At 29.9% G+C, this 18,909-nt stretch overlaps 1 protein-coding gene across 6 annotated transcripts in view; it reads right to left on the reverse strand.

Moving 5' to 3' along the window:
* The window catches only part of LOC107451716 (histone-lysine N-methyltransferase SETDB1-B), an 87,066-nt gene that overhangs the window by 45,291 nt on the left and 22,866 nt on the right, over positions 1–18,909 (reverse strand). Inside the window, exon 1 of one of the 6 annotated variants that reach the window (XM_016067903.4) lies at positions 18,736–18,909. The exons of 4 other annotated variants lie outside the window; for them this stretch is intronic. The gene's annotated coding sequence lies outside the window, so the exon portion shown is untranslated. Of the gene's footprint in view, positions 1–2,627; positions 2,764–18,735 lie in introns of those variants that run through there. One more of the 6 variants, XM_016067899.3, reaches the window with a different exon arrangement.

Consider the following 18,909-nt stretch of genomic DNA (forward strand, 5'->3'; position numbering starts at 1 on the left):
AAGTTTGAAATTAAATCATGCATAGTTTAATGTATAGCGTAAACTAAGTCACTTAGAGCACTGAAGAGAGTAGTAACATTTCGTAGGTTGAACCAGTAGTTAATAGGGTCAAGTAAAAACGATATAACCTACATAAACCAGTAAACCCGGCTAATGAAAATTTTTCAGTCACACTTCATTCATCAATTGAGTATGCTTTGATATGACAGTAGACAAGACATTACAGTAACGTTAAACATTTCAATGCACCGACCTCAGTGCTGATGGGAAATATCCTCAGTGGCAGACGGATCATGGGTTAGAGTCCCCTTGCCGTCAAGCTAACCGTGGAAGGTCCTCGTAGTATTCCCCTCCATGTAACGTAAATGCGGGTGGTTAGTTCCATCCAGGCAGTCCTTCACGAAGACAAATTTCTCCCAATACTAGATCCAGGAGTTCCCTTGTCTTCTGGATTGGGTTCAAAATTACAAGGCTACGGAGTTGAACATTTGTCGTCGTAAACCCAAAATTGGGCCGGCTGTTCCACGACGGTTATAAATAAAGAATAAATTTAAATATTGATATCCGAAAAAAAAATTTTCGATATGTTAGCTTATCATACAGTTCTCAGTTGATCCAATTAAGTACATCAAAATCCTTGACAGAACAGTGAATCTACCAAATCTTTAATTTTCATATGCATATAATTTTGAAGCATACTCAGAAGATTATGGGGCTCCTGAATCGAGCATCGGGTAAACACAGTTGCTGAAGTTAGTTTTCGAGGCTAATTAACCCACATTTGCGTTTCCTAAAAAGGAAAACCACGAAAACCATCCGCGGTTAACCCGACGGCGGCATTATTCCTACATCCGATTCGTGACATAACAGTATAGCGAGTTATCATAATTGATAAAAACCAGCAATCTGTTCGCCAATTTTAAAAATGTTACGGAGGAGCATAAATTTTAAAATCAAGTTATTTTTATTTTCAATACATATTTCTGATAATGGAAATGAAAAGTGCCATGGAATAAATCAACTTGACATTATTAATTATAAAGAATTTATTACCAATAAAAACGCTTAAATAAAGTGCATCAATCAATTAACTTTGTATGTACAGTTAAGTTAAAGAAGGACCGGAAGCGACTATACTGGGCAAACCACAAACGGCTCAAAGTAACAAAACCAATCAACTCGGCAACACCAAAAGCAAATTTAAACGGAATTCTACATAAGACAAAATGAGAATATAAACCTAACAAGGAGAGATCATTAGGATGCCATATGACTGAAATTAGAGATCAAGAAAATTAAAAATAAAGGTTGTAACTGTCTTGATTTTAAAAGAAAAAAAAATTTTAGGATCAAACAAGTGCTTAATGAAGAGTTTATGATCCTCAATACTCGAAGCAAATCCCCAAAGCATACAATTTAGTTCAAAATAAATTCTTTTTAAATACATTGGAATTCCATTACGTTAAGCCTAACGACAAAATTAATGACTAAGAACTAAGCAATCACAGAATGAAAATTTTTCGCCAAGAACGAAGCAAACATAATAGTATACTGTTATGTCGCCCATCAGATATTTATTTTATCATTATCGATATATAACATACAAATAATCTCCTTTACATCCTCATATAATTTTGAAGCATACTCAGAAGATTATGGGGCTCCTGAATCGAGCATCGGGTAAACGCAGTTGCTGAAGTTAGTTTTCGAGGCTAATTAACCCACATTTGCGTTTCCTAGAAAGGAAAACCACGAAAACCATCCGCGGTTAACCCGCCGGTGGCATTATTCCTACATCCGATTCGTTTACCAATTGGGATCAACACTAAGTACCAGGCGTGAGTGACACATGAATAAACCATTTATACCTGATATCAGAGCTTAGGAAGCCTGTTTTACATGCGAGCCTATTAATCCTTAATAGAAGAATTATCAGATTTAAAATACCGCATGCGACATGTTAGATTTCAGATCTTTTGCGGTGAAGTTCCATGCTACGCCAACTAGGGCAATCGCCATTTTGACAAAAATTTCCGTTCTTAGTGTTTCATTTGATGAAGAATTAAAATGCACTACATTTATCAGAAAAAAAACAAATTTTCAAAATTGTTAGGCACAATTGTAGATATGATTTTTTCTCAGAATCAAAACTAAGGTTTATAGTTAGAACAAGGCTAAATCTTAATTTTTTTTCCCCTAACCAGTTTTTATAGACCGAAGTTTTATTTTTCAAGATTAAAAAAAGATTTAGAGTTAAAACTTCAGAAGTTTTGAATAATTTTTAAAAAATAAAAATTCGAACTTAAAATTTATTTCAAGAAAGTTTTGTTAATATTTTAGGAAAAAGTCCGAAAATGAAATTTAATAATGATTTGTAATTATAGTATCGACTCCAGAGATTTTCATTGAAATTTAATACACAAAAAATGACAAGACTTCTTGAACAAGTAATCTCAGAGGTTCTCCTTTTTAACAAAGACGCCATTTTGTTTTCCTATGCGACGTCTAGCGGATTGCATTTCTTATTCCAAACCAAAGATAAGATACAAAATCAAAAAAATAAGTTAACTAAAAGCATAATTTTCAAGGGACATTACACAACGATTATATATTTTCAATAAACTTACCATAAATGACTTCTGAAAGATTACAAACGTAAAAAATTCGAAAATAATAAACCACGTCTAACCTACTGAACACGCTACAAGCGGCCGACTAGGAAAAGAAAACGAGTCACGTGATAATCTACCTCTACACATATTAAGATGTCATGCGCGCGTGCGCAAGAGAAAGATTCGAGTAGCCCGGGAAAAGATTCCCCTCAACCAATAAAAAGGGAAAAACGAGTTTATCTTTTTCCCCTCCAGGAAGAACTTCCGCGGTCGAGATGACGATTCCTCAGCTAACAGTTCCTGGACGCAACCCGAAACCTGTAAACCTTGAATGAACAAAATGTTTCATTCGGTAAAGAAAAACGAATTTTTACTGTTATTATTTCAAGAGAAGTTAGGAAAGCATAACTCTTAATACTTATAATTAGCAAATAAAAAGCAACATAATACAAAACAATTTCCGCTGAAAAGAAAAAGAATTTTGATAAAATGTCTAAAACATACGGAAGAAACAATAAAATTGCACACTATTTTTCACCGATCATCCTACATTAAATAATACCTAAAGTTAAATACTTAGATTTATTTGCGATCGTAACGAAGTGTGGAAAAAATAACAATATTTTCATAAAATTTCTAGTAGCAAATGGATATTGATTCTGAAAGGAAAAATTCTTATCTCTGTTATCGATTTTCTTATCAAAATCTGTTATTAAAAGTTATAAACATAATACGTTTGTCAAGCGAACCAAAAAAAACTTGTAATACATTTTATTTAACCCACAAACAATCCAGAAACCAAATCAACCAAAATATAGATATGTCGAAACATTTTTGGCACACCCGCAAAGCAAAATAAAACGCAAATATAAAGACAACGCCATCAAGAGAAACAGTTATTTCATTAAGCCTAACCACACCAACAATTCGCATATCTATTTCAACATTTATGACTGCCATAAGAGATCGTTTGTCAAACTCGAAGAAAAATTTAATTAAAAATATCATGCATATATATTACATTATTTCTCTGGTAAACTATATTTCTTAATAATTAATGTAATAATGATGAATTTAATGAATTAAATTGATGATAAATTTCACATTGTAATAAATAAAATATTTTAAATAAAACATGTTAAAAGTAGCCTAGGACAATCATAAAAGGCGAAGAGGAAAAACACGTTTTACACAGCTATAATACACCGTGTCACAGTTTATATGCTCGGAATGTTAACGATATCAGAGTAACCCAAAAAATCGTTTAAATGTGCTGCTATCAACGAATTGTTAGCTGTTGTTTTCATGTGCACATTATAATAAATCATCATCAGCGAAAACTAAGTAAAAATTTGACTTCTTAAGCTACAAATAAACACCCATGGAAAAAAAATGAAAGAAAATAAAATGAGCGTAATATTTATTTTCTTATTTATAATGTAATTTCAACAAAAATGCTTTCATTCGTGAAAGCTATAAACTTTATTTGTAATCAAATTAATTTAATTTGTAACTAATTTATTTAATTTGCAACTATTTAATCGGTTTACAAAGTCCTACAGATACATACGAAAACAATTTCTTCAACGTAATTTCTGTTACATTTGTAAAATTAGCCAAGGAACTTAAGCAAATCCCAAAATTGAGAACTTAAAATATTGCATTGCCAAAAAGTAATTTTGACACAGAAAAATAAGTTAATTGTAATTTTAACACCTCGCATAAATAAAATAAAAAATTATAAAATAAATTTCTCAGTAAAGAAATTTAATTATAATTTATAGAGAGTTATTATCTAATAAAAAGTGAAATAAATAAAAAGATACAGGATAAATATCAAAGGAAGCGCTAAGTATCAATACCGAATTTAAAGAGATAAATTCAAAATGTATTTCGCAATGGAAGCAACCTTTTTAAAATAACGTTTAGTAATTAGCATATCAAGATATTAAAAACAGAATAACATGAATTATAATAAAATCAATTCAGTAAAAACAAGTCAGTGTAAGAAAAAGTCTAAACGAGAACTGTAATAAAAATCAATCCTTTCTCCGATTGATTAGTATATTATTGCTTATAAGGAGAAAATGATTCATTGATTAAAATTTCAGAACACATAGATGGCGCTACACCCACTTTTCAGAAGCAAGCCTTTACGTCTACATGACATTGACTAGCCGCGTTTTTTTTTTTTCTTCCTTTCCATTTTGCGCCTTTTTTTCCTCTCTCAGATGCCAGACAAGCTCCAAGCAAATTTTTTTTTTTTTTTTAAATAGCATATTTTCCATAAATTGATTAACATATAAAAATCCTAAAAATATAATATACCGTTACAATACAAGTTTCATATGTGGAATCAAATAAGCTGGGCTATGAATCATAAGCGTCACAGGGGTCCAATTTTTGAAAGGGATTAAATTAAAATACACAATTACAATAGTTCTCTAAATTTCAAACATACAAAAAAAAAATCTTATATTTGCCAATTATGTAGAAATCGATTATTTTTATTTCTTTTTCTTACTTTGATGAACTAAAATTTATGATGATTCATGAAATTTTTCTTTATTGGTCTGAAATATTGAGGGGAACTTCAAGAGATTTCTAACTGTAGAGGTGGGGGTGTAACTGATAGTAAAAGCAACTATGAACACAATGAAGAAATTAATTATACGATAATTGAATAACCAAAAGTTTAGATTGAGATCAGACAGTATGTAAATAACTCAAAACCTCCATTGTATAGGTAACTCATAGTGTGAAAGTGTTTAAGCATTTTGGAAAGCTGTTATGTTTCGAGAAAGAAATTTTTTTTCATTTGTACTCTATAAAGTAAGAACTACAATTTATATTTATACCTGAAATGACTAAATTAAACCTAAAATAAATAATAGTTAGAATAGAATCTAAACAAAAATAAAAATCAATTTTGAGTCCAACGTGTATGCTTTTTTAACTCTCGTGGCAAATTTAGTGCCATAGAATATATAATTTTTATTTACCCTATGTGCTTAGTACTATATATATATATATATGAAGAATTAAAATGCACTACATTTATCAGAAAAAAAACAAATTTTCAAAATTGTTAGGCACAATTGTAGATATGATTTTTTCTCAGAATCAAAACTAAGGTTTATAGTTAGAACAAGGCTAAATCTTAATTTTTTTTCCCCTAACCAGTTTTTATAGACCGAAGTTTTATTTTTCAAGATTAAAAAAAGATTTAGAGTTAAAACTTCAGAAGTTTTGAATAATTTTTAAAAAATAAAAATTCGAACTTAAAATTTATTTCAAGAAAGTTTTGTTAATATTTTAGGAAAAAATCCAAAAATGAAATTTAATAATGATTTGTAATTATAGTATCGACTCCAGGGATTTTCATTGAAATTTAGTACACAAAAAATGACAAGACTTCTTCAACAAGTAATCTCAGAGGTTCTCCTTTTTAACAAAGACGCCATTTTGTTTTCCTATGCGACGTCTAGCGGATTGCATTTCTTATTCCAAACCAAAGATAAGATACAAAATCAAAAAAATAAGTTAACTAAAAGCATAATTTTCAAGGGACATTACACAACGATTATATATTTTCAATAAACTTACCATAAATGACTTCTGAAAGATTACAAACGTAAAAAATTCGAAAATAATAAACCACGTCTAACCTACTGAACACGCTACAAGCGGCCGACTAGGAAAAGAAAACGAGTCACGTGATAATCTACCTCTACACATATTAAGATGTCATGCGCGCGTGCGCAAGAGAAAGATCCGAGTAGTCNCACGCTTTTAAATTATGGTAACTAACATATGGTAGTTAATATTGTTTCTTACTTGCCAGTCATAGTTTTGGAGTGAAAAAAACGTACCGGTGTGAAATGATAGTTGGAAAAAAGAGAACCGGAAAAAAGCACCGAAAGAGAAGAAAAAAAAGCAACAGAAAATCACTTCTTAGGAAACATCACTACTAAATTTGATTAATATCGTTATAGAATGAACTATGTTACTGAAACAAGAAAAAACGATAAAATACTCTATGACAGGGGTGGCCAACCTGCGGCTCGCGAGCCACATGTGGCTCTTTGAAGGATTATTTGTGGCTCTCGATAAATGTACCAGAGTTCGCTTTTCATTTTTGTACTATTATATTTAAAAAAATTATCATCGTTCCGTATGTGTTTCAAAATGTTTTTTAAATTACTGAGAACAAATATGAAAAACTAAGTGCAAAGTTGTTCAAGTCAAGGTGAGTTTTCCATTTCCAAAATAATTATGACACAAAAGGCATCTGGAGAATTAGAACTAATAGAGATGCAAGAAGATCAAGCTCTACAATTAAAATATAAGTCGACGTCGATTACTGAATTTTGGAAATTTGTACCAGAATCAAAGAATCCTGAATTAAAAAAGGCTGTTTGTCGAATTATTTTAATATTCAGAACAACGTACTTATGTGAATCATTTTATTCCACTTTAAAATTCGTGAAATCCAAACACTGATCAGTATTAACTAACCAGCATCTCAAGGAATTGCTGAGAAATGCTGTCACCAATTTTTAACCAAATTTTAAAGAATTATCAAGAGAAGTAAAATAAATGTATTTAATATTTAAATTCAATGCACATATTTTGTACTTTTACTTATATGTTTTCAATAAATATAATTCATGTAAAAAAAGAAAATTTAATACTTTTTTTGCATACCTTTTAAATACGTATTTAGTTGCGGCTCGCGAAAAATTTCAAATTTTAAAAAATGGCTCGACTATCAAGGTGCTTGGCCTCCCCTGCTCTATGACAAACAGTTCAAAATTATTATATTTTTTAAGTCAAAATATTAATTTATCTATAAAAAATCACAAATCTTTGAAAACAAATAAATTATGAAAATGATAATAATTAAAACTAAAGAATCGATCATCGATTACATTTTAAAGAGAAACACTGGCAACAAGCTATTAAATTAAAAAATAATCGCAGGAAACCACATTAATTGCCGTTAGTGTAGTGCATTGAATATAGTTTAGGGGCACAAAAGCTAGAATTAGGTAAGACAATACTATAACAAACTTAACATTACATTTTCAAAGTAGAATGAAAAGTTTATTTATGTTATTACGAAGTGCTTTTATTGTTAAACTTAAAAACTCTTCTAAATTTCCAGAGCAACAAAAAATTTTCAAGCCAAACACACATCGAGCAAGCAATGTCTTCATTAAAACTTATTTTTTACAGATTATATTTCAAATCAAGAGAGATGATAACTCATGGCCAGCATATTACCCACACTTTTCCAACTAAATATCAGATTTTAACATATTCCACAAAACCATTGTAAGCATTATTTTTCAATAATCCAGATATTACAAAATGGAAATAGTCAATAATAATTTTTAAAAAGAAAAAGAAATAATTTTCTACAAATTTTTTTTATTTTGATTAAGAAGAACGCTGTGAAATATAAATAAATGAGCATTAGAACCTTTAGAAACAAACTAAAAATAATCTTATGTTAGCAACAAAAAAAAAAAAAATTTTTTTTCTTTAAATAATTTTTCCTGCAATTAAAAACGAAACTAAAGTTAATTTATTAAAAAATTAATTTACTACTTCAATTTATTCCTTTCACAGTTTTTCTAAGCTGTGTTTCATTTCTCGCAGCAACATCGCTAATGGTAATCAAATTTAAAAAATAAAAAAAAAATTACTGAGATATCGTTACACCATTGCCAAGCCTCACCAAAGCAAGAGGGGGAAAAATCCAGAAAAATCCCTACTCCTCCTATGACAACTCAACCTACAGCGAAATTAAAGACGAACCGAGCGCCACCTACACCAGTCTCCTAACCACCCTCCTACCCCAAAAAAGCAGAATGAGAGTGTCCCAAAGAGTACGACCTGTCCACGACTTGTTTCGTAACCGTTTTCAGCGTAGAAAAACGCATTTCATTTTAGCAACAATAACAAAAGCGGAGGTCAGAAAAACTACCGACAACCTGAATAAATAAGTTTCGTGTATACACTTTTATCTCAGATGATAAATTAGTTTTTAAACAAATTATTAAAAATAATTATGTTATTAAAAATGAATTCCATCGATTCTTAGAAGTTCTGCCGTCATAACAGTTGCGGTTAAGATTGAAATCACTGAAGAAAAAAAAATCTTATTTTGACTAGGCAAAATAGTATTTAAGTCGTATATCTATACCGAAATGACCAAAATCGGTTTACGATAGCATGACTGAGTCGAAACTACATCTTTTTATTATAAATGTTGAGCGAATGCTCTGCAAATGTTTGAATTTATATACCTTGTATATATAAATTCAAATATTTACAGTGCTACAGGAAGTTTAAAAAATAACGCTTTCAAGAGTAAAAAATCGTCAGAGTTATAACACCGCCGTTTCTGTTAATGATGCTAACCAAATAATACGTTATGTAGCAATCAGGTAATAAAAGTTTTTATTATTATTTTACTACATAATACAATTAAGTTTCTTTTTATCAATATGCATTTATACGCATCTTTTTTCACATATTCAAAAAACATTCAAAAACGTATTAATAAGAATGTTTTTATTAGTTCATAATTTCGAAAAATTAGGATTTCATTTTTTACTCTTTTTTTTTCCCTCCAAATTTTATGGCATTGTTATGTGCAAAATTTGAATATTTTCAAGCAGTTAAATTCTAATTTCAGGTATTATAAATATTTCTTAAAATAAAAAAAAGCACCATTAAACTAAGGTAAAACTAGTTTTCCATAATAGTAATGTAAAAAATGTGAGCTTAAGAACAGCACGTGTATAAGCGTTGCAGTTATTTTACCGAAAATATGAATTTTCTACTGCTCTCATTGCAATATTAAACATGCAGGATGTCCAAAAAGTCAAACAGTTTAATATAGCGAGTGCATTTCAGATAAAAAATATGTTTTTTAAACCTTTAAAACAAATTTAAAAAAATCAATTTTAAGGACGATTATATATAATCTAGGGGTGGATATTGGTATAAAACGATTATTCCAGTGACCTACTGCCAAAAAGCTTTCATTTGTTGAGTTGAGGCAACAAAAAAAAGTACGATTTAAAGTAACTTTTGTTCCAATGATCGAATTTTTATCATTAGGTTCCTATCTTAAGGGTCCGAAGGATTAACTTCAAATAAGCTATTAATTAATATTTCAAGTCTCTTATGCACTAACATTATCCTCTTAAGCACTAATATTTATTGATAATATTAGTGCATAGGGAAACACTAACACTGAAGTAATTATAATCCAAATATTTAAGTCGGGTGAGCGATCGAAAATTTCGGCTCTTTTAAGAGACCTTTTTTCCAGTCGACCGAATTGAGTGGGAGGAGACGACGAGGAAAAATTCTACCTGTGCTTTTAATTCCATTTTAGGTAATTTTCACAAAATAAACTGCCAGTGAACAGTCACACCATTTGGCACTAACTTTCGAGATTTGTAAAATACAAAGCTATCTTAATATAGCATTTTGAAAATGTAAGAAATTTCGGATTTAATAACATGGCATGGTTCGCTGTATATATGTAATTTTTTCCCCAAGCAAGTCAAATAAAACGCATTTTAAAGAGCATTATTTTAATAAGATATACAACATGTATATAACTAGATTTCATTCAAGTATATTACGAAAAAAAATTTATTAAATCAAAATCTATTAATTACTTTTTAAGTAGGTCCTAACAGTGCCAAAAAATCAGATCTCACATAAGTGATCAGCCAGATCTCACATAAGTGACACTTTCAGGATTTGGCATGATTTCAAATATCTGAGGAAATACTAAGATAATTATTTTAAGACTTAAAAGGTATTTAGGTCGGTTAGGCGATTTCTCATACGTATCAATAAAGCTTTCAATGATTTGAGGGACCAACAATAAATTACGAACGAAAAGTGTGTTTTTGAACACCCCATGCAAAAAAATAATTTAAAAAATGTAGCGTAAGCTTGTAACTTGTATGAATTACTTGGGTTACTATATGCAATAAGAACATAAAATTTCGTAAACCGAGCTTAAATAATCATAAAAATAATAAATATCTTTATAAAAAAATTGCTTGCGTTTTCTTACTATAATGACTATACTTATACTTTATATAGACTTACTATATTACTATAACAATAATAAAGGAAGAATATCAAAGAAATTCAACCAAATTTGTAGAGCAATTTTTAATTTAAAAAAACATTTTAAAATTTGAAAAAAAAAAAAAAAAATTCAAATTGCGCAAGATATGAGCATTTCAAGTTACCATTTCAGACTGCATATGCGAGGGAAATACTTAAAAAAAAACTTTTTTCATAATTTCTTTCTAATTCGTATTTGGTTCGAACTTTCAAAAAAAGTCCGATTTGAATATCTTGAAACAGATAAAAGTTACTAGCATATTTCTAAGTAGCTTATGCATTTTTTAAAGCTTTAATTAATAAGGGGTTTTCTATAAATTTTATTTTGTATCATAAAAGAAAATTTAATAATAAATTATAATGCCATACAATGATTGTTCCGACAATAAAATGTGATGGTATGATGAAAGAAAATACCTGAAATGAAACATAGTTTAAAACAGAATGGTCCTCTACTATGTCGGTGTCGTTTTGATCAGTTTTGTTTAATGGCAAAAAAAATAATAATTTGGGGAAAACCCCTTACTATTCAAAGCATTTTTCAAAATTTTCGACTACTTAGAAAATTAAATGAAACTTTTTACATTTTCAAGATATTCAAATCGGACTTTTTTTCATAAGTTACTAAATACGATTCAGAATAAAATCGCTCACAAAAAAAGACAAAATTTAAGTTTTCTGCGCATGCATGGTACATGAAAGAATTACTTTAAATGCTCATATCTTGGGCAATTTTTAACGAATTTGTATAAAATTTTAAGACTGTATTTTTATTATTAATTAAAATTATTCCAAAATTTTATTAAATATTTCTACGGTTATAGTAAGAAAATGTAGGGGGGAAAAAAAGACTTTTATTTTTTCTGAAAATGTAAATATCGCTATTAATGTTCAAGCTAAATTTTGAACTGTTATTGCATATAATAACCAAAGTAATTAATGCAAGTTACAAGCGTATAGCTAAATTTTTTTGTATTTTGATGTTCAAAAGCACTCTTTTTTTGCTGGTCCTTCAAAACTCTGAAAGCTATTAACTTTACGCACGAAAAATTGTTTGATCTAGACTCCTTTAAAGTCTAAAGTTATAAAATAATTTTCTAAGTACTTCTTGAGAAATTATAAAGAAATGACAGAAACTGAAACTGTTTTTTCCATTATTACAGAGATGTGTAGATTTGGAATGGGGAATTTATGTTAAGACACAAGCTCTTAGGGGGTTGCGATTTATAAGGTAGTCACTTTCTTGGCGAAGAAAATTTTTTTGCACGTATATCACAACAACATATCATTTTAATAATATTCATTAAGCATCTTTCAACTGATTTTTAACCTTTAACTGTTCTTTAATTGCACGTTATTTGAAAAAGTTAAAAGTTACGACGTTTAAAATTTTTAAAGACCTATAATCCTGTAAAACTTTTTCTACAATCTCAAACTACAAGGAATCAGGTAAACAGTCAAGTATGACTTCAAAAGAAGAAATGGCCAGTCTGGATATTTTATTTTATTTATTTTTTCAAAGGAAAAAAAATAGCAGAAAATGGAGTTTAAGATTACAAAACAACTTGTAGCCTTAGTCATTCATTACCAATTTTTATGAAAGTACTATGACCGCTAATTAAAATAGATTTTAATAAAATTGCAGGAAAAGTGGTAAAACGATATAAGAATAATAGAAAAGATGATGAAGAATTGATACCTAATCAAAATAACGTAAATTTTGATTGTGAATATTGGTAACATGCATCATTCTCTACAAAAATTTATAATTTCAAGAATTTTATAAATTTTCTTGAACTAACCACACACACACACACACACAAAGGAATTTGCCGCTTTGATGTTGTGAATTAATGCCCTTTTAATTAAATAACATAATATAATCAGCAGCGACATAAAAATAAAGTTAGGCCTTGTGAGTAAACCGTATCCACGAGATTTCTCTTACTTTTCGAAACCGGTTTGAGATTTTAAAAAAAAGAGTATTCGAGTCACTGACCTCGACTGCCAAAAACTTTTCCACAACTCCGCCATATTTGCCCTCTGCTTTTTAAAATCTGGCATTTTCATGCTCCAACTTGTTTCAGTGGAAACTTATGACCAATTATTTCAGATTTATCTCAGAGAAGGAATTTAAAACTAACATTCGTTTACTTCCAGAAATTTCTTTTAAATTGTTAAATTTCTTATTATGAAATAAAAAGAGTTCTTAATAATTGAAGGTTAATTAGTATTATTTTCAAATCTTATATCGTCAGAAACCACATTTCCTAAATTATACTATTGTCAGGGTGCTTGTAGGCAAATTATTCAACAAAAAATAAGCACTAAAAGAAAAAAAATTTAAGCACTTTAAAAAAATATATCAGGGTTGGAAAGTTTTTGACAATTGGCGGTTCTATCTTGTTTTAACCCTTGTGTCAAAAAAAAAAACTTTTGGCAGTGTTTTTGACAATTGTCAAAAATCATGAAATTTTGAATCATGCAAAATGAATGGCGTTTTCATACGCTATGGACTGACAATACGCCGAAATAGATCAATAGATTGCGGTTGAGTGAATTGTGAAAACGTTGAATAAAACAATGTGAACTGAGTCTTTTTGCATAATTCGAAGCGAAAATCAACATGGTAAAGAAAAAATCTTATTTTGAAAGAGGGAATATCAAGCACTTTTTAAAAACACCCAATGAAAAAAGCACCTTTAAGGGCTTTTAAAAATCGAAAATAAGCACCTTTAAGCACTTTTTAAAAACACTACGTACCCTGATCGTTGATTCATTCAAGAGAGGGAAACTATAGATAATGAGATTTTATAAATTGCGACCATCTTTGTAAATACACTTGAACCTTTTTTTAAAAAAAATATATATGAATAAATAGAAAGAAAGCATTACGCACTTTTTCCTGATGGCGAGTAACGAAACGCAATTTTCATTTTGTCCGACTGGGCTCATACATGATTTGCAAAATTAATGAGTGAAAAAGGTTGAGAAAAAAAAAACATTTCCTCAAAATAAACATATTTCACCAGACATATTCCCTTTCTTGTCCAACTAAATATGAGGAGAGGGGGGGGGAAGCCGCAATAATCGTGTACACATACCGAGAGACATTTTCAATCCTACTTCTAACTCGTTAAGAATTCTGGGAGATGATATTTAGAATTTATGTTTATAGCCCGAAAAGTTTTTAAAAACAAAATTCTGTGAAAGCTGTAATGAACAACTTTCACTGCACTTAAATCACCAGAAATTACTTTTTATTGGGGAAATAACAATCATGTAAAGGGGTGGGGCCAGAATTTACCAATCCAAATCCTCATACTTTTATTATAATTTTTGACTACGGTAAAATTATTAAGATACACTTAATTTTATGAAATCTATTGTGTAAAAGGACATGAAAAGATTTTTGGCTTGGCAAAATGAGCGAAAAGTAAAAATGTGTACTCTTTCAGCTCACACAAAAATCAGCTATTTTTAGAAAATTGGTTAAAAAAATGTCATTATAACTGTCGAGATTAATTATTAAATATGAAGATTTTCCAAAATATGAATCTATTGGAAGCGGAAAAGTGTAAATTGCTTTCTTTCTTGATTACCCAAAAGCATCGCAGCGCCGCGATTCACGAAAAGCAAAAAATCAATAACGCCCTAATGAACTGTTAACATTTTACAGCATAACATAAATTTCCTTTCGCTTTTAGTTTATAAATTAAAATAACCATGCAGCGGGAAAAAATATTAAAATAAATTAATCAATAAGTAAAATACTAAAAGAGTATTATATTTATAGGCGCGCAAAAATATTTATTAAATCTTCAATAGTACTATTATAACGATTTTAAGAGCAGCGGTTTGACCGCCGATATCGAAACGATCTACTAAAAATCGTCTCTCGTTAAACACACGAGTTGAGAGTACAAGAACTTCGTCTCCTTTTTTTTTCTTCTTTGTTCATTCTGATAACATTTTTCTGCAACGCCGTTGAACGCCATCTACTTTTGAGCCAATCGGTATTGGCAGAGTGCCAATTGCACGGGGCTCGCTTTTAGATTTTTCGACTTCGTTTTGGCAACATTATCCTATTTTGGCGAGTTGGTAATCATGATATGAATATAAATTTTACAAATTCGAGATGTTAAAACTCTAGAAAAAAAATGGAACTATTTATTATCTAATAACATAATGATAGATAATAACTAATTGTGTTAACATGCTATACTAGAGAATAATTATTATTATTATTATTACAAAAAAATTTTATATCTTTTTATAAAAACTGTTACGCAAAAATTATTTTTTTTTAAATTTGTTTTCTGAATATTTCCCGAAAAGTTGAAATTTTAAAAATAACCTCAAGTTGACGATAAAAATAGCAGAATAATTTTTAAAAACGAGTTCATTTGTATTTCATATCTTTATTAACGGGAAGACTCTTTTCGACACTTTTCGTTTTTTTAATCTAAATTTATGAAATAAATAGTAGTTCTTAATGTTTAAATTAAGTGAATGTTTTCTTCTGTTAGCTACCACTTGAATGGGGGTGAAAAGAACAACTACACGATCTCTTAATTTAATATTATCAGATCCAAATACATATGGTTATTTGTGTTATTATGTGTGTGATTGCCTTCTTTATCCTAAATAAAGGTTAATACAGAAATAACTGCGTAACTACATTTAAACTTTAAAAAAAATGACTGGTCCAAAAAAAGGGGGAGTTAGTCTCATCTTTGATGTGTAAATTTTGTCAACAATGCTGTTTGTTTACTTCTACAGTATTTATTAGAAATTATTTATCAATATTAGAGCTGGATAATTAATTAAACTTAAATAAAGTTAATTTGTGATCAATGATTCGACATATAGACTACGAATTGAAAACAACCATATTTTTATATTTATTTCATCTATTTCGAGCAAATTAGCGTAAGTTAATAAAAGTATTATAATAATCCAATTATTTTTAAAAAATGGTAAAAATTATTGTTTGCACTCCTGGCAAAATGTTCTGGCAAATGTTGCAGTAGTTGCATACGCATTTTGCCGTTCTGCGTTTCTTAGATAAAAAACATAATGTACGATTTCTGCGTTTGTTCGCCTCACTCTTAGACCTGTCGGTGAGTTTTTCAATATTTAAAATATCTTCAATGCCAATCCTAGCAATACTTAACTTTAACGACATAGAGAATGGAATTAATAGATTAATTTGTCACGCTGTTTAAATGATGCGACAATTAAATAACAAGATAAAGGAATAATGAAAACTATATCCATTTTTTTTACAAAATAGTAATATCAGATTTAAGTTAATTAATAATTAATTAAGCAACAAAATTAATTAACAATAGAAATAATTTAACTTAAAAAGGATGAACTTAATAAAAAAGCAAATGTAAGCATTAATAGATTTATATTAAAAACGAAAATTTATAACTTCGTATACTGCCATTATAGACGCCCGGTGGCTGAGTGGTAGAGCTTCGCTCTCCCGTGCCACAGGTCCTGATGGGGTTCGATCCTTGGGCCGGGCAAGGTTCATTCAGCCTTTCATCCCTTCAGTGGGTCGATAAATGAGTACCTAGCATGCTTGGGAACTAAACACTGGGGTTCCGAGTCTGGCTGACCACCTAACAGGAACATCTCCTCCTGCACCCCAAAGCTTAAGGTTAGGAAAACTGAGATGGGCACAGTAGGCCTTGGCCCTCTATGGGTTGTCGCGCCACTGAGTTTAGTTAGTAGTAGTACTGCCATTATTATCCTACTTTAATTTAAGATGCATTTAGCCGTTTCGTTCACATCACAATCACGCTTCCTATAACCTACACACATATCACCAACTAAAAATAAATTCACTAATTCTTTCGAATAAAATTACATTTTAATTAGAAAAAGAAAATTAGCTGAAGCATTTTTTCTAAATTTTAACTGAATCGTTGTTCACATTCTACTTATAGGGACTCTCCCATGATCGAACGGTTTCGTACTTTTTATACTTGGAATTTGTACATAAAAATTTTACTCTTCCCCACACGCAAGTGGTTACATTATATGAATAAGATATTAAAGATTATCATGCGTTGAAAACCGATAGTTTACAGTTTACGAAAAAAGAACTATTGAGCAGGTTCTATGGGGTCCCATTTTGGGTCTCCAAACCATTCAAAAGCCAGAGATAGATTCTAAACATAATTACAGAATTGAATAACATAAATGAAACATGCGTATTCTGTATAAAATTTAGTGGTTCAAATAAAATTAATAAACATGATTATGTTTTAGAAATTTAAGATAAGTCGTAACTTAAAATTGTTAACAACAAAATGAGAGGATTAATATTCAAATAAGGTTTATTTTGCATGCTCATACAAATAAAAGAAAGAGGGAGAAAAGAAAAAAAGAAACACGCCCACTAACGGTTCGCGGCTAAGAAATTAGACAGCCAATAATCGCCAATCCATAATAAATATGCTCTTTAAATACGGCTATTAACGAGTTTCCGAAATACAGTATCATAACAAAGACAAGGTCACGGGTTTTTATGCTCTATAACACATGATATAGAACATATATAACATGATACACATACACCCACAATTTTATTCTTCTAGAAACAACAAAACCAGAAGGCAAGGTAACAAATTTCATTACTAATTTTTTCTTTAGCCTGATGAGATAAAAAATTCAGGGTCGATGGCGTGACATTCAAGATGGAAACGAAAGAGATTGATTTTTAAAAAAAATCCATATCAACCAAATAAACAAGTTAACTGCCATTAATACCATTTATAAAGTATTATGAAATTAATAAAATATAGCTAAATACAAATAAATATTCATTACATTCATTTTATCAGTAGTATAATGATGATTCTGTGGCAGCTTTAGTTATATGAGTTGAAAGTACAACTATTAAATAACGCAAGAGTGATGCGATTATACTGCGCTAAACTCAAAGTAAATACAGACCGAAAATGCTTACTAAAAATAAAGAAAAAAATCTACTTATACCAAAAACTTACGCATAAGCAAAAACTCTACAGAGAAAAGATCACTAGGGCTCGTCGGGAAAATGGAACCCATAATTATCTATACCATGAGTTTTTTTTTTTTTTTCATGTCGATTATATACATGATAACTATTTACATAAGGATCGTAAACAACCTCTCCAAAACTATCCTCTATCTCACTGCATCAAAGCTATTCTGCTTTCTAACTCTATTTATGACTGGTGAATACGTTCTGGGCTAACCGTGAGAGATTTCCGTGTTTTTTTTCTTTTCTAAAACACAAAACACCGGTTGAATGTTTATTTTTACCTAGAAGGACTGCCATAAAAGCGAATTGGTGCAAATACTCAGGAGTGTCTTTGTCTTCTGAGATTGAGTCAAACTTAAAATTATGGAATGTACAGGCACGGGAGGCCAATGCGATAAAGCTGGGCCGAACTCAAGTTAAAAATCATTTAATTACAATAATGAGAACACAAGATAATAAAATCAGAGGGTGCTAAAAACTATGTGTGACGCAAAAAGAAAGAAAAAAAACAGAGGGATAAAGCGCAAAGATCACTAAGTCTACGTGGTGTCGAGGAACTGGAAGTTCAATTTTCACATATAAGATTACAGGGATGCACATTATAACTATACTAGTAAGTAAAAAAGTCATTTATCGGCAGTCATAAATTATACTATAAGAAGTTCAGTTTCTCGCCCTTCTTGTCACTAAATATTAACGGCTTTTTTTTTTAAATGAATTTAATAAAATTTTAAGATTTTATCTTATACCAATCGATTAACAAATTGATTTCATAGTTCTGGGACTGGGCTTTGATTAGCATATGATTCTAAATTTCATCATAAGCAAAGATATTCATCATATATTTCTATCGCAATGGCAACAGCAAAAATGACCACGTGACAAGCCGCCATATTTAGAAAAACTAGATTTTACCTTTTATATCTTCTTCCGCAAAAACGAATACTTCACAGTTCTTTACAAGAACTTTTCATTCATTTATTTCATTTACAGTGATTAAAATAAAACTTATAAAAATTAACAACCTAACAACAACGCTAGTGCTACCGCTGTAAAGCTGTGAACAAGAACGATTCTAGGTTTGCCATT

The sequence above is a fragment of the Parasteatoda tepidariorum genome, chromosome 8 (assembly GCF_043381705.1).
Source record: "Parasteatoda tepidariorum isolate YZ-2023 chromosome 8, CAS_Ptep_4.0, whole genome shotgun sequence".
In the NCBI taxonomy this organism is placed as follows: domain Eukaryota; kingdom Metazoa; phylum Arthropoda; class Arachnida; order Araneae; family Theridiidae; genus Parasteatoda; species Parasteatoda tepidariorum.